The sequence below is a fragment of the Octopus bimaculoides genome, chromosome 13 (genome assembly GCF_046866305.1).
Source record: "Octopus bimaculoides isolate indiv1 chromosome 13, ASM4686630v1, whole genome shotgun sequence".
Taxonomy (NCBI): Eukaryota; Metazoa; Mollusca; class Cephalopoda; order Octopoda; family Octopodidae; genus Octopus; species Octopus bimaculoides.
In genome coordinates this window covers 62,994,279-63,010,273 of record NC_142940.1, presented here as the reverse complement: position 1 = coordinate 63,010,273, position 15,995 = coordinate 62,994,279, and the positions used below count along the sequence as shown (strand labels likewise).

Sequence of the window (15,995 nt, the reverse complement as noted above, 5' to 3'; positions counted from 1 at the left end):
CCATCTTCGTATGTTACTCATATAAGACTTGTGCCAAAACCATAGAAACATTTCACTCATCCGCTGTATTCACGGAAACTTCGGCTGAGAACTGCTGCAGCGGACTATCATTGCTCTCTTGGTGAGATATGTGAATCTGCATCCTTCAAATTTGATTAAACAAAAAATGAAGCAAAAAAAACACAACGAAGGGGGTCGAAAGGTCGAAAATAGATTAACTGATATAAACATTTACTCTTTTTCTCGTTTCAGTCATTTGATTTATTCTTTGTAAGCCCAGTACTTATTCTATCGGTCTCTTTTGCCGAACCGCTAAGTTACGGGGACGTAAACACACCAACATCAGTTGTCAAGCGATGTTGGGGGGGGGGGGGGGGCAAACACACACACACACACTCACACACACACACACACAAAGACTGTTAACTTCACTTACGAAGGGCTGTTAAAACTTTCGTGGCTTTAAGGGTGTCGCGAAAGGCCTGGCTAGAAGCCCAACCTTCCGAGTTCTTTTACAGGGCTTAGAAAAACTGAAGGACCGCTGCAATAAGTGTGCAAATCTGAGAGGATGATATGTTGAATGCACCCAATTGACTGATCTTCCTGTATTTTCTTTTACAGGAACTTTCCTACACCCCCTCGTAAACATTTCTTATTTGGTGTCAAAACTTTCCTCGCGCCATCTACGACTTGGTCACTGACACGATTCCTCAGCATCTAGTTTATGAGGTTGTTGGTTGATATAGACATAGGCAGCAGAGTTTTTTGTTCTATTCTAATTAGGTCACTCGTTCTGGTTGGTTGCTCATGACCAACTATGAGCACCCAACCAGAACGACTGAAGTTAGCAGTTTTTGTGTGTTTTTAAATGGCTGAAACGTGTCTTCCACTCTGCAATCGTTTTATGATTTGATTTTCTTTTTTTAAGCATAACACTTTCCTATATTCTATATTTGTTCTTTCTGTTTTTTTTTAAAAAAAGTGAGTTTATATCGGGTTTTACGTTATTTACTTCCCTCGCTTTATGTTCTCTATTGAAATTCTGCCGAGATTAATTTTCACTTTCATTAAGTACCACCACAAATCGATAACATAACGAATGACCAGTAATGTTCTGTGATTCGATGTAATATCGATTCACTTCATTCTACCTCTGCTCTGTGAATTTATTGATTTTGTACCAAACATAGAAATTTCTGTGGTTGTGGTTGTTCGACCCTCTACAAATATCAGTTAAGTGCTTAAATCAAACCGTTTTACAAAAGGGAACGACTAATAGGATAATGAATGATTATTACGCCTGAAAAACAAGGTCGCCTCGTCAGGGATGCTACAGTACCAACCAACAATATCTTTGTTTTCATTTTACTATGCTAATTTATATTTTCCAGCTACTTTATTTCGTTTATGTTTATTCATTTTATTCATTGATTTACGTACTTGTTTTTATATTTTGTGGATTACCTTCTCATATTTTCTTTCTAATTTTCTTTTTGCTTTATTTTCACATCTTTACACTCTAAATTTTATAAATATGTCACGAGTAAAATAGTTGATAACGACAGATGCAGTATTAATACCAAAAGGTAATATTTATCTTCCATTTAAAGTGCATGTTGTGTTAATACACAAAATGCTGCGTGATTTACCACGAGAAGGCCCTCTCAAATGCATTTGTGCTGCATAAAAGCACTCCTGTTTATATCACTGACGAGCGATAACCTCCGCTTCTTCACTCTCCAGCGACATAAACATGAGTGCCACAAGTCCATAAGAGAGGTCCTCTTGTAGTAAATAACGCAATATTTTGTGTTCTAGCACAACATCCACTTTGAGTAGAAATGCTACCAGGCCACGTGTAATATTATTACAGGGTAGATTTGCTTTGGTAATAAGTTTATTCTAAAAAAAGGCGGTGAGTTGGCAGAAACGTTAGCACGCCGGGCGAAATGTTTAGCGGTATTTCGTCTGTCTTTGTGTTCTGAGTTCAAATTCCGCCGAGGTCGACTTTGCCTTTCATCCTTTCGGAGTCGATAAATTAAGTGCCAGTTGCGTTCTGGGGTCGATGTAATCGACTGACCCCCCTCCCCAAAAATTTTGGGCCTCGTGCCTTGAGTAGAAAAGAATAATTTTGTTCCAATTGTCTCCAAAATAGTCAACGTGTTTTGTTTCAGGTTAAGTTTCACTGTGTGCCTGCTTAAGAAAGTATCTTCTACAACCTCGATTCGACCAACGCTTTCTGAGCGCACTTTGATTGATGGAATCTTTGCAGAAACCCCTCGTATGTGTGTGCGTTCATGTCTGTGTTTATGTCTGCTTTCTTGTCCGTGTCTATGTTTTATTCATAACCCGTAAATTAACGGTTCGACAGAAAGAGAACGATAAAATAATTTCCAGCTATTCTTTTCTACTCTACGCACAAGGCCCGAAATTTTAGGGGAAGGGGGACTAGTTGATTCGATCGACCCCAGTGCGTAACAGGTACTTAATTTATCGGAAAGACAAAGTCGACCTCAACAGAATTTGAACTCAGAACGTAGACAGACGAAATACCGCCAAGCATTTCGCCCGGCGTCCTAACGATTCTGCCAGCTCGCCACCTTAATAATTGCCAGATATTAAAAAAATAAATACTGGTATCGATATGATTTTTTAAAACCATTGTACTTAGTGCTGCAGCATGGCCAAAGTCGAAATACTATCAATAATAACAGAATAACGAGAATAGAAGTCATAAAGAGTAGCCAAATAATTTCGTTTACACCACCTGACCAATAATGTAGACTCCAATAATATAGACTCCAATAATGTAGACTCCAATAATGTAGACTCCAATAATGTAGACTCCAATAATGTAGACTCCAATAATGTAGACTCCAATAATGTAGACTCCAATAATGTAGACTCCAATAATGTAGACTCCAATAATGTAAGATTATGATCGTAAGTATAGTGATCATCACAATGTTGATGATGATAATGGTCATGGTATTGGGGATTAGCTTTATAATGATCCTGATACTGATGATAGTGAACTTCATAACAATTATGATCATGATAATGTTGATAACGATGATAATGGTAGCCTGATAATGCTGATGATGATGATGATAATGCTTCCTTAGTTTAAAATGCCTCGCAATAATAATTACAAGGTTATTTATTATCAACAACTAAAAACGAATTTTGTACATTAAAATGTATATATTTAGCTTTTGATTGGTTTCAAATTTTGTCACAAAACCAGAAATGTCGGGAAGTGGGATAAGTCGATTACATCGACCCCCTCAGCTCAACTGGTACTTATTTTGTTGACCCCGAAAGAATGTAAAGTAATGTCAACTCCGACGAAATTTGAACTCAGAACGGATGAAACGCCGTTAAACATTTTGCTCAGCGTGTTAACGTTTTCATTTAGTTTTTATTCAACTACAGAAAATTAAACAAACTTCTAAAGTTCTTTTCCTTTGTTCAGTTAATTTCAGCGAAGAATCTACTAGGTTGTCTGTCATGTGTTCGGTCATGCTAAATGCTTCTAAATAATCGTAGCTTCTAAGCATTAGCATAAAGCCACACATTGTGGAAAACCGATTTTATCAAACACCCACTTTGAATCTCATCAGTACGTTACTGCTCGTTACTTAGAATGTCAATCTCATGAACCTGAACGTGAACGCGCCCTCACTGGTTGAATCAAGCCTTGAGAATATGAAGGGAGATAATAAATAACAGATGGCGTATATTACAGCTTACATTATATCACATCCACTTCAGCGTTGCCTTACTTAAGTAACGATTTTAAGTAACGATTAAGATTCGGAATTGTTTGTTTATTTTGTTAGTGGACCATAATTGATAGAATCTATTCGGGTACATGATTTGTATCTTATTTTACAAGCCTCATAAGGATGAATGACTAAGACAATTCAGATAGCATTTAAATTCCAAACGTAAAGGGACGTAACATAAGTATAACAAAACATTTGATATGTATGTATATATGTATGTATATATGTATGTATGTACACACACACACACACACACACACACACACACACACACACACACATTGATTTATAATCTAGACACAAGGCAGTGAGCTGGCAGAGTCATCAGAACGCCGGCCAAAATGCTTAGTGACGTTCGTCCAACTTTACGTTTTGAGTTCAAATTCCACCGAGATCAGCGGATCGTGTGCCTAAAAACTCCTGTTATATTTTTATGATTAAATATTATTAAGAATTGCAAAGAACATTGTTTTAATATTTCATGTATTGTATAACTAGTTTATTTCCCATTAATTGTAACATGATCCTATTTGGGTTCACAAAGGCCGTATGGACCCCTTGTTGAGAACCACTAGTCTTGACGATATAGATTAAACACGGTGGCCATAACTTGAGCGCTTTTGATCATAGGCCTGCTGAAACCAGGACGACTTACCCGAAGTTAAACAGTGACAATAACAATTCGAACTTATTCCATCAATCCTGGAAGAGTTAAAAACAGCGGGATTTGAACTCATAATAAAACTAATCGGAAGCTCTGCCGCCACCATGTTGCTTTTAATTAATTACCTTTTCACAAAACATTTTAAAAAAGAGATTAAAAAAATAAAACAATGTAATAGCCATTACTTTCTTCATTATCAACCAAACTTCAGCGAATTGGTTCCAGGCGGAAATTGAAAACGGTTCGCAGAATATGAATTACTGGGAGCTTATTTCATTTTTACAGCAGACACGTGATGCTTAATATTAAACATTTTTGTTTCGGATGTTTTTGTTGAAGATGTTTCATTAGTACAATTTGTTATTTATATTTAGATTAATGGCGGGTTAGGGAGAGCAAAGGAGGAAGTGACGTAGAATGAGAAAGTGAGAAAGTGTGAGAGACAAAGAGAAAGAGAGTTTAATGATATGGAAGAATGAGAGGTGAAAGATAGACGTACAGGCGTCTAGAATGCTAGTCAGAAATATATGAACGAGAAGGATGGAGTGATAAGAAGGGAAAATAGAAGAGATACATTTGAATAAATGCAACTACGTAACACATATGCAGACGATCACATACATATGCAGACGATCACATACATATGCAGACGATCACATACATAGAGGTACAGACAAACTCAGACTTAACACATGAAGCTAAGCATACACACATGCATTTTCTTACACGCATATAACACGCACATACATATACATGTGGTATATACAGTAATCCCTCGCCTATCGCGCACTCAGTACATCGCGGATTTTTCTAGCTAATATATGCAAATTTACATTGCAGACTCTTCAATATATCGCGGGTTTCTGCGGCCGATAGGTATTTATTCATTTTTTTTTTTTATTTATGTTAAGATCATTTGCCATATATTAAAAAGAATATAAGCGTTTCCGTGGTCACAAAGCCTCAGTTTTATATCAAATAAATAATGAGTTTTTTGCGATGCGTTTGGGAATTGTTTAAATGGTTTCCTCAAAAGCGAAACGAAAATAAGCTGTTCCAAACCTATCGTAAAGCTAGATGGAACAAAATACTTCAGTCGTAAATAACCTGGATCCGGACTCAAAATGCGAACCTCCGACATTTTAATTAAAATGCGATTGGTTCAATTGGAAAACTGAAATCGGTTTTCAAACTCAGATCGACAGAAGATCATATCTGTTCAATGTTTTGCTATTACGTCGATCATATTAAATGACAGCATTACATCATCAATCAGTGGAGCCAATCAATGCAGAAAACATTAAAATAATTAATAGCTTTCTTTATTACACACGGAAAGGTATTGGCTAGTTCACCGAACTGTAATCAAATCGATAGTATCATATCAAACTATTCGATAACTGCAGCAAGATTTTGTTTGACGAAACCTCTTCATTTAAAAGAGATTACTTAATATGAAAAATTGCTCTGTATTTGGAGGGGTGGAATAATGTAACAGTTTAGGTCAATTTATAGGTGGTGACCTCAATTTGAAATATTAAAAACAGGACCGCATTTTTAGATGGAATTGTATGAAGGGAACAAAGAAAAGAAATAAAGTGAAAACGGTGTTTATAATAAAGTGATTGTGATAAAGAGAAAATGAATGAAATAAGATGAGATGAAAGGAGTGTGTCTGACACGCTGCATGTCTAAACACCGACAATATAATTTGATGTGATTAATGTTTATGTTAGCTACGATAAGGAATAGAAGTTTTGCTTTAGATCCAAAGAGAAACCTTTACGCAGTCGCTCGACCTACTAGAACGATCAGTTATTCCACCATCTTAAAAAGCAAAGGGCACAGGTAAAAGTAAAACTGGATGGGCATGACTCGAATACCTTTTATTACAGGCTTGTTGGATCAGATATAACCCGAGGTTCGATAAGATCAAAGTAAATCCAGATTTAGAAAAGGCTATAGCTGATTCAGAAAAATAAATCTTTCTATATGACAGTATTTAATATCTGTAGTTTCTAGCATATCAGATCTACTATCGGTTTCCTCGACATAGTTGCTCAACATGCTAAAATAACAGTAAAATATCCCTCCAAATCACTCCATCACAGAGATTCCTAAACAACGTGACGTTACATTTATCGCTGATAAGCACTTAAGACAATTTTTACGGATATGTGGCTGTGAAGTAGATTTCATAGATTTCATAGCTCTGCATAGAGTTAGCTACGAGGCGAGTGACGTGATATGATATTCAGTTCAGTTAATTTTCGAAATGTGTACCGCCAATGAGATAAGTTTGGAAGGCTCTGCCTAGCATCTTGAACGAACTTATAATGGATACATTAAACTTCGATACACTATATGGGACGCGTTTAATCGTAGTCTTGCTCGAACCAGTTGTAATGACCACAAGCAAACGAGTGAGCCTCAACGATGTGTTAAAGTTCATGCAAGATAAAGTAGCCATCGAACTCGGAATCCTGTGGTTAGTAGCCTACAGGCATATGGTATAGTGATTAACAGTGCGGGCTACTAACCCCAAGATTCCGAGTTCGATTCCAAGCAGTGACCTAAACAACAACAACAACAACAATAATAATAATAATAATAATAATAATAATAATAATAATAATAATAATAATAATAATAATAATAACATCGAAAAATACCTTAGGAATGAGAACCCAGGTTCGAAATTTCCCCAAGACACCTGATGAAGGCTGGAGAGTATATCAGCCGAAACGTTGTGTTAACAACAAACAAGATGAGGATAAAATATCCGTCGAATGTAAATAATGTAAATAATGTACATAATTCCTCATCTCTTAAATATAGAACTGGAGTAAGGTTTTATTAGATGATGGAAATTTCGCGATATCTTATCTGAAATTAAGAAAACTGTCACGCCTGGAATGTATATAATACGCCTGCTCATTTCCGCCGAGGTCGACTTTGCCCTTCATGTCATTGGGGTCGATAAAATAAATACCAGTTGAGCACAAAGGTCGATGTAATCAAATTACCTTCTCCTTCGAAATTGCTGGCCTTGTGCCCAATTTGAAACCAATAATATGCCTGCTCGATTAGAGCAAACTGCTGCTAATCAACCGGTGATTATATTATTGATTCCTTGAAGAATAAGGGCAAAGCAGACCTGACTGGATCAGAACTGAGAATGTAGATAATAGAATGTAGATAATAGAATGTAGATAATGCTGCTGTTTTATTTTAGATCGACTGTCTGTCGTGTCTGCCATCTCGGCGCCTTGCTAGACAATGACGGGGCCTCATCGAATGGAAACATTCGAGAAATGAAAATTACGAAAATTAGAGGGATGAAAATAGTTTAGTTGTTCAGAAAGAATTTGGGATTATGAAGAGAGAGAGAGAGGGGTGGGAGACGGAGAGAGGTGGGGAAAGAGAGAAAGAGAGAAGCAGAAAAGTGCAAGTTAAGAACTAGAAGAGACGACTGCGAAGAAGAGAACTGCAAATCTATTTAAACGAGAATCGTACATGGAGAAGCATATATTTTACAGGTAAAATAAGTGATGGTAGTGAGGTAGGTATTGTAAAAAGCAAATAAATAAATAAATGAAAATCTAGGTGAGTAGGCTTTAGAAGTTATTTTAATAAAGCGTTTAGAGTTAGAATAAAAGGAGAAAAAAAATAAAGAAATAGAGGCCACTATAAATAAATCTACGTATTTTCTATGTTAGCATACGAACTATATTAGTTTTTCGTGTTAGTTATAAGTATAAAACAAACAGGCAAATCCCATCGCTGCTGAGTGAGTGTAGCTCTCAAAACACATAGATCATTACGTTCACGTTTACTTTATTATTATTTTTGACGTAATAATATGTTTTATAAGGCATTAAAGTCTTTTGTCATAGATCAACGACCTGGCAACTGACGCTCAGTTAAGTACATAATCAGTGATCAGAGAATGATTGAGCATCTAATAATGATGATGATGACGATGATGATGATATAAAAGTCTTTTTTTTTTAGTACTGATACAAAACCACATGTGCTTTAGGAATAGTCTTTGCAGTAAATAATTTATTTCATCTAGTTTTTGATATACTGAGGTCAATATTATTTATCATAATCCTCCAACACTAATTTATGGCTTTTTGCTAACATTGGAAATCCTTATTTTATAATTCTTCTGACATATACCTGCCTTCGTCTTCTATATATATATATATATATATATATATATATATATATATATATATATATATATATATATATATATATATATATATATATATATATATATATATATATATATATATATATATATTATAAGAAGTAATATATCACTATGACAAAATAATAATAATAATAATAATAATAATAATAATAATAATGATAATAATAATAATAATAATAATAATAATAATAATAATAATAATAATAATATATTGCTATTTCCAAAAATGATAAAATACACATAAATATAACAGTGTAGTGCATGTATGAAAACTAAATTGAATCTTCCACAATGAATTATTTTGTTTTGTTCCGATCTCAAATCAAATTATTTATTAAAAAAGTACAATCCAAATAACGAACAAGAAAACAGTAGAAGTAAAATCTTTCCAATATACTAATTTACAAGGTTCACCAAGTACCCTCACGTGAACGCAATACAGAAACAGAATTGAAGACGCCAATCTTCCAAAATACTCCAAGAAATGTGGTACATGCGTTCAATTAAACACATCAAAAACCATCAACCTTCATTTCCCAGTCATGGCAATCAATGTCCTTAGAAGTGATAGCATCCTAAGGCAGCAAGCTCAATGAATTTTCTGGACGGTTTGATGCCACAGGCCGGCTCTACTCCTGAGCAACATCTCAGGTGAGACAACCCAAGGGGCTAGGGCAGGTAACTAGCGCTAGAGATCACATGATGTTAGGAGTTCTCTCTGGCATTCCCGGTTATACATTTCCATATCCTTATCTCTAAGGAACGTACCTGATGTCCTCGTACACTAGATAACTGATTTACAATGGATATGTTACCCTCTTTTGAGCTGTTTGGTACTCATCGACACGCAGAAATTATCGTTGATCATATCCTGGAACTTATGGACGACTTAATGAGATATTCTCACCGCTGAGAATGTCTCTTTCTCTTTGTCAAGGATAACACATCACCGCCAGGAACTCCCAGCCCTTTCCTAACCTTGAACCGTAAGGACTGGGTCACATACAACAAACTCATCCCTGAGTATATGGGATTGGCGGCAAAAGATGCAAGTACAGCAGAGTTTTTCATTTGCTGTGTCAGTCTGGAATCTGTCATGCTGTTTTGCGATACTTTTGGAAAAAATAAAAATATTACGAGAAATTTAAAATTTGGCTTATTATATGCGTAAAATTACGTTGTGTCAATTTCCATTTACGGTTCGTTAAGTGGTTTCTTCAAAGTAAAATCCAAATTCGAAAATATAGCCATCTTCAAATAGAAACACTCAGATATTAACACATACTTATAGCACCATGGGAAATTAATGATAACATGATTTAAAAGCAAATGGATGAACACATTACAGATGCTATAGTTTATTTTATGTGTGAGATAGCGGAAACGTTGGGGCGTCGGATTGTGATATTTCTTCCAGCTCTTTACATTCTGAATTCGAATACTGCCGAGATCTCAACTTTATCTTCAACCCCTTCAGGGTTCGATAAAATAGAATGCTCTGATATTTTACAACGATTTCATGGCCGCTAAATAATTTATCTTTTATACGCTATGTTACTAGAAGTGTCGTCTTCTTGTTTATGTTGGGAAGCACGTGACATGTGTTACATCATATCACTGTTGTTTCATTTCGTGTTACTATCTTTTTAATAATGTTTACTTTCTCTAAGGCGGTGAGATAGCAGAATCGTTTGTATGCCGGGCAAAATGCCCAATGGCATTTCGTCTTTTTTTCTGTTCTCAGTACAAATTCCGCTCAGGTCACCATGCCTGTCATCCTTTCAGGGCCGATAAAACAAGTATCAGTTGAGTACTAGGGTCGATGTAATCAGTCTACCCTCCCCTCCCCCGAAATTGCTGGCTTTGTGACAAAATTTGAAACCGTTATCAATTACTTCTTTTTGCTGTTATTGGTGCTTACATGAAAAAACTTGTGTACGTTTCCGTCTTTCTGTGTAACTTGCAAATTGTATGAGTGTGGTTTCTGAGTATGTGAGCTTTTGTTTCGCGCGTGCGTGTGCTTAGGAGATTACTTTCGTTGTTACCTTATGAATTACTTTAGTTGTTACCTTAGTAATGTAGTGTTACCTCATTCTTGTGCTATTGTAGTGGTTGGGTTATAGTTGTAGGGTTTCGTTACTTCACCCATGATTTGCATTGAGGAGGAACGTAGTATGAATACAATGAAAAACAAAAAACAATATTTCACCAATCTGCCATACAAGATTAATAAACATCAACCCATAATCGATCAATAAACAACGCAGAAATGACAATTCTACATGTCCGAATATCATTAGGAAGATCGGTCAGCCCTCCTGTGGTTATGTAAACCAATCCTTAAATGACAGACTCTGGTGCATTTGGGGTAAATATTTAAACTCTGATCCAATACGGCCTTGACGATGATTTTTGTTCCTTCTGTGGCATTTCTCATCTGCCGCAGTTATTCTGACGTTCTCAAAGTTGCTTATAGCCATCTGCTCCGACAGCTCAGATGGACAGGCCACATCTTACGCAAGCACAAATTCAGAATTCCAAAGGCCGTATTCTATTTCGAATTATTAATATAATTGCTAATTTTTTAGTGCAAGCTTTATTTATGCCTTTTCTAATACTTCAGCTGGTATTTGGATTTCTTTTCAGCTGTGAGTGCATGTGTACATGGATCTGTATGTAGGCGTGTATCTATATGTAAACAAGTGTCTTTTATGATCCCTATCAATATCACCACTTATATATATATATATATATATATATAAAGGACAAGGTAATAATAATGATTATTAGATATTTCTTTTTTGTAGGTCGTATATATATATATATATATATATATATAAACATATGTAAATATATAAAAATATATATCTTGCTTGGTATAAAGTGATGTGCATCTGTGAGTGTCTCTATATTTGTGAGATTACGGGAAACATTAACAAACTCTTTCTCTTAAATATATCTTAAATGTATGAAAGCAGAATGTGAATTCGTGTTTGAATGTCCATGTGGAAATAATTATAACAGATAATAGTTGGTGCTTACAGTGAGAACTAACACTCTATCGTACCCATAAATAATTTGTTTAATTAACTCCTCTAATCATTAACTCTTCTGAAATGGTTTTATATTAAAGCCAGTAGCTTTCGAGAAGCATAATACATTATACATTTAAATATTTACTTCATATTGAATTCAATGCTATGACAACATTATGACCTAATTGGGCAACGTTCAATGAAATCATATATGAGGTCTATAAATTCGATATGATCGTAAAATAAAAACAAGTTTACAGTAACAAAATTATTACTAATTAATAGTAATATTAGACCAGCATATGCAAACTTACCAAGTTATGATAACATTAAACTCATAAAATATCTGCATCATTAACCCCCGTTGTTAGTTTAAAATAACGTCCACGTTCATTTACGTAATTAATCGCATAAAATTGCTAGACATAGAATTACCTTTACCTGGCTTCATAAAATTAAACGTCCTTTGAGATAGTTGTTAAACTTAAGCAACTACGGAATAAACATTTCGTCAATCTATCCACTTGTTTTCCCTTCTTCCTCATCCAAGTGTTGTTGACATAAAATATGTTAAAATAGAAGATAGAAGACATACTGAACTAATTATAACCCATATATCGTTACATAGCAGCAGAGGTTTCAATATACATCCGAGACGCATTGCAAAGACATAGAAATTCTTTAATATCTATTTACCTTTTGGCTGCTTCAGTCATTGCACTGTGGATATGTCGAGGATCTGACTTGAAGTGTTTAGTCAAACAAATCGACTCTAGTACTTTAGTACTTATTTTGAAAAGTATCTCATTTATTCTGTCGATCATTTATGCTGAACCGTTGTTACAAGGACGGAAACAAATCAATACCAGTTGTCAAGCTGTGTGAGGGCAAGCAAAAGGACACCTACACACACATACACACGCATGGATGCATATTTACAACGGGCTTCGAAGTTTGAGTTTCTCAAATATTCATATGGCTGACAGCCCATTATCGCTATAAAAGCCCCCTTCAACTTGGTTTCTACTTTGTATATACAATGCGACGATATTACTGAATTCATCTGAGTTCGTAACGGACTATAGACCCTCAAGCATAATGGATATAAACTTTCTGTAATGAGAGGAGTGCGGCAAGTTATGATCGGATATATTTATATTCAGGTTGTATTTATAAGCGACTGCAACGCCAATTTTGCCTAGGTTTATTACCCTAATTCAAGAGGTTAGTTCAAATTTATTCTCACAGTCCTGAAACTTTGTTGAAGAATGATGTCTTTTTTTCTATCCTTAATTTACAGTTTAGTAGAGATTTTTTGACCCTGGATATTGATATCTATCAAAATGTTGATTCGTTTTCTTTTAAGCGCTAGTTATAAAATTAGAAGAAAGCAGTGGCAGAAAAGTTTATCAATTTTATATGAGTTTTGGTCTTGTCTGGTTGTAGGAACATTTTATTGCTATTTTTGACCTTTTGTAATCTTACTTTTAAATTATCTCCGAAGACGTATTTTTATATTCGAAATTCTAGCTTCTTGATTAACAAGAAGAGATCTTCTGCAAATGTTTCAGATGAAGAAAGACATTTCTTTGACTTGAAGCCATTGCTTAGAGTTATTGTTTTACATTTGCCTATCGATGAAAAACGCCCACCACTTTAAATCTTTTGATAAAATTATTTGTTTTCTGTAAAATTTCAAGAATACACACCACATAAATACCAGGCCTTATTCGACCTTTTCTTTATAAAAACGTTCGCAATCACTCAATATTTCTAAACTCTATTCAGCGAATACTAGTCTTTAAATTGAATGCATTGAATACCAAATAGACGATGAAAACATTATTAATCATTGAAAACTTTTATCTCAGGGCGCTTAAAACAACGCATTCAGCTTATATAATTCCAATCACAATATATTTTAGTTTCTTATAAATAACCTTACTCCATAATTTCATGTATGAAGGAGTTTAACTTATCTCCTGTATTTCATTTGATTTATATTTTATTTGATATATATATTGCCACGCAGCTCCACCATATTTTGTATTAATTATATATTAAATTTTATATACTTTTATTCTTTTATTCTTTTACTTATTTCAGTCATTTTGACTGCGGCCATGCTGAAGCACCGCCTTTATTCTGAAGGAATAGATCTATGACGAGTAATTTCCATCCGTGACCAACATTACGTTCGGAAATTTATCCTTCCTTTTTAAAGGTGCCTCACTCTCTCACTCTCATTCAATACTATTCTATCTTAGGGCGGTGAGGTGGCAGAAACGTTAACACGCCGGACGAAATGCTTAGCGGTATTTCGTCTGCCGTTACGTTCTGAGTTCAAACTCCACCGAGGTCGACTTTGCTTTTCATCCTTTCGGGGTCGATTAAATAAGTACCAATTACGCACTAGGATCGTTTTAATCGACTTAATCCCTTGGTCTGTCTTTGTCTGTCCCCTCTATGTTTAGTCCCCTGTGGGCAATAAAGAAATAAATACTACTCTATCTGTCTGTCTGTCTGTCTCTCTGTCTGCCTGTGTGGATGTATGTCAGTCTATCGAACCATCTGTATTTCTATCAATCTGTATATCTATCTATCTATCTATCTGTATGTCTGTCTGTCTGTTTAGCCTTCCTTCAATTTATTTATCTACCTGTCTGTCTATCTGTCTCCCAATCTATATTCTCTCTATCTATATCTATATCTATATATATGTGTGTATGTATATATATGCCTGTCTCTATATAGAGAGACAGGTAATATAGCCATCTATCTTTCTTCCATCTATCGATTTATCGATCTATCTGTCTATCCTCTTTTTATCGTTCAGGATTTCTATCTATCCATCGATATACCTAACTGTATGTCCATTTCTCTATTTCTGTGAATCTCCTCCACATTCTGTTGATTTACACTTCTTTTCACACCCCGTCTATGTCTTTGAAGCCGTGGTCGTTTGCCTCTTTCAAATCCCATCCATCATTCTTCAAACACAAACCAACACAAACAGTCACTTTCTGCTACTTCAATGCATCTTCAGTTTAATGTATATCGTCAGTTGTCACATCCAGGATATGTAAATATAAATGCGCGTGTGTGTGTGTGTGTGTGTGTGTGTCAAATATGTAAGGGAGAATGTATGTATGCAAACGTGTGTCTGCATATAAATATATATGTATGCATGAAAATATAATTGTATGTAGATATCTATCCATGTTCTCTCCCCACCTCTCTCTCTCTCTCTCTCTATCTATCTATCTCTCTCCCTCTCTCTCTCTCTCTCTCTCTCTCTCCCTCTCTCTCTCTCTCTCTCTCTCTCTCTCTCTCTTTCATTCTCAGTCTCTCACTTCATGTCTATATCGTTTTCCATTTCTCCCCCTCCCTCTCTTTCTCTCTCTTCCACACAGTTTTCTCGAGGCTGCTAAACGGCAGGACATAAATATTGTCATGATGTCTTCAAATCAAATAATTTAATGTTTCTTAGTAGTAATTAATTGAAACAGACAGCAAATTATTCTAATTCACACGTGCACACACACACACATATGTATGTATGTATGTATGTATGTATGTATGTATGTATGTATGTATGTGTGTGTGTATGTGGGTGTATGTATGTGTGTATATATGTATAAAGATGTAACCATATTCAAATGTTGGCTTATTAAATATTGTAATGTGATAGCTTGTTAATACGCCATTTTAATAGTCATATATTTGTGAGTGTGTGTGCATGGTTTGTATATATAAAGCGCATACATACATACATACATATATACATGCATACATACATACATACATGCATACACACATATTACATGCTTGGCTGAACTCAGAACTCTGAACAGTAACCTCCACCATTCCAACAGAAACAGGTTAATAGTGTTCTAATAACATGAACAACAACTAAAACCGGTAACACCTCTGTTGTTCACCTAAGTTTTATATCTACTTACATGCTTTTGTGATCCCTAAGGACAATTCCAAAATCTAAAAGAGACACACCTAAATAGACACACCAAAGTTTTACACGCGTGAGTGAACTCTGAACAATAACACACCATCAACTTTAACCAATAAAAGACTCTGTATATCTTTCCATCGGAACTTACTCTGTATCTAATTATCATTCAACAAAGCACCACTTTTTTCCCCAAAAATAAGTTTACCGGAAACTATGTAAAATGTACCATGGTGCGAATAATGTTGAGGCCGAAACTTCGAAGTCACTGTCAAAGAATAATAGATATGTATTCAACGAAAAGTACTGAGAAATCCTT

At 35.1% G+C, this 15,995-nt stretch overlaps 1 protein-coding gene across 2 annotated transcripts in view; it reads left to right on the top strand.

Annotated features, from left to right (window-relative positions):
- Positions 1–15,995, top strand: part of LOC106881302 (glycine receptor subunit alpha-1) — a 243,433-nt gene that overhangs the window by 53,321 nt on the left and 174,117 nt on the right. The window lies entirely within an intron of this gene.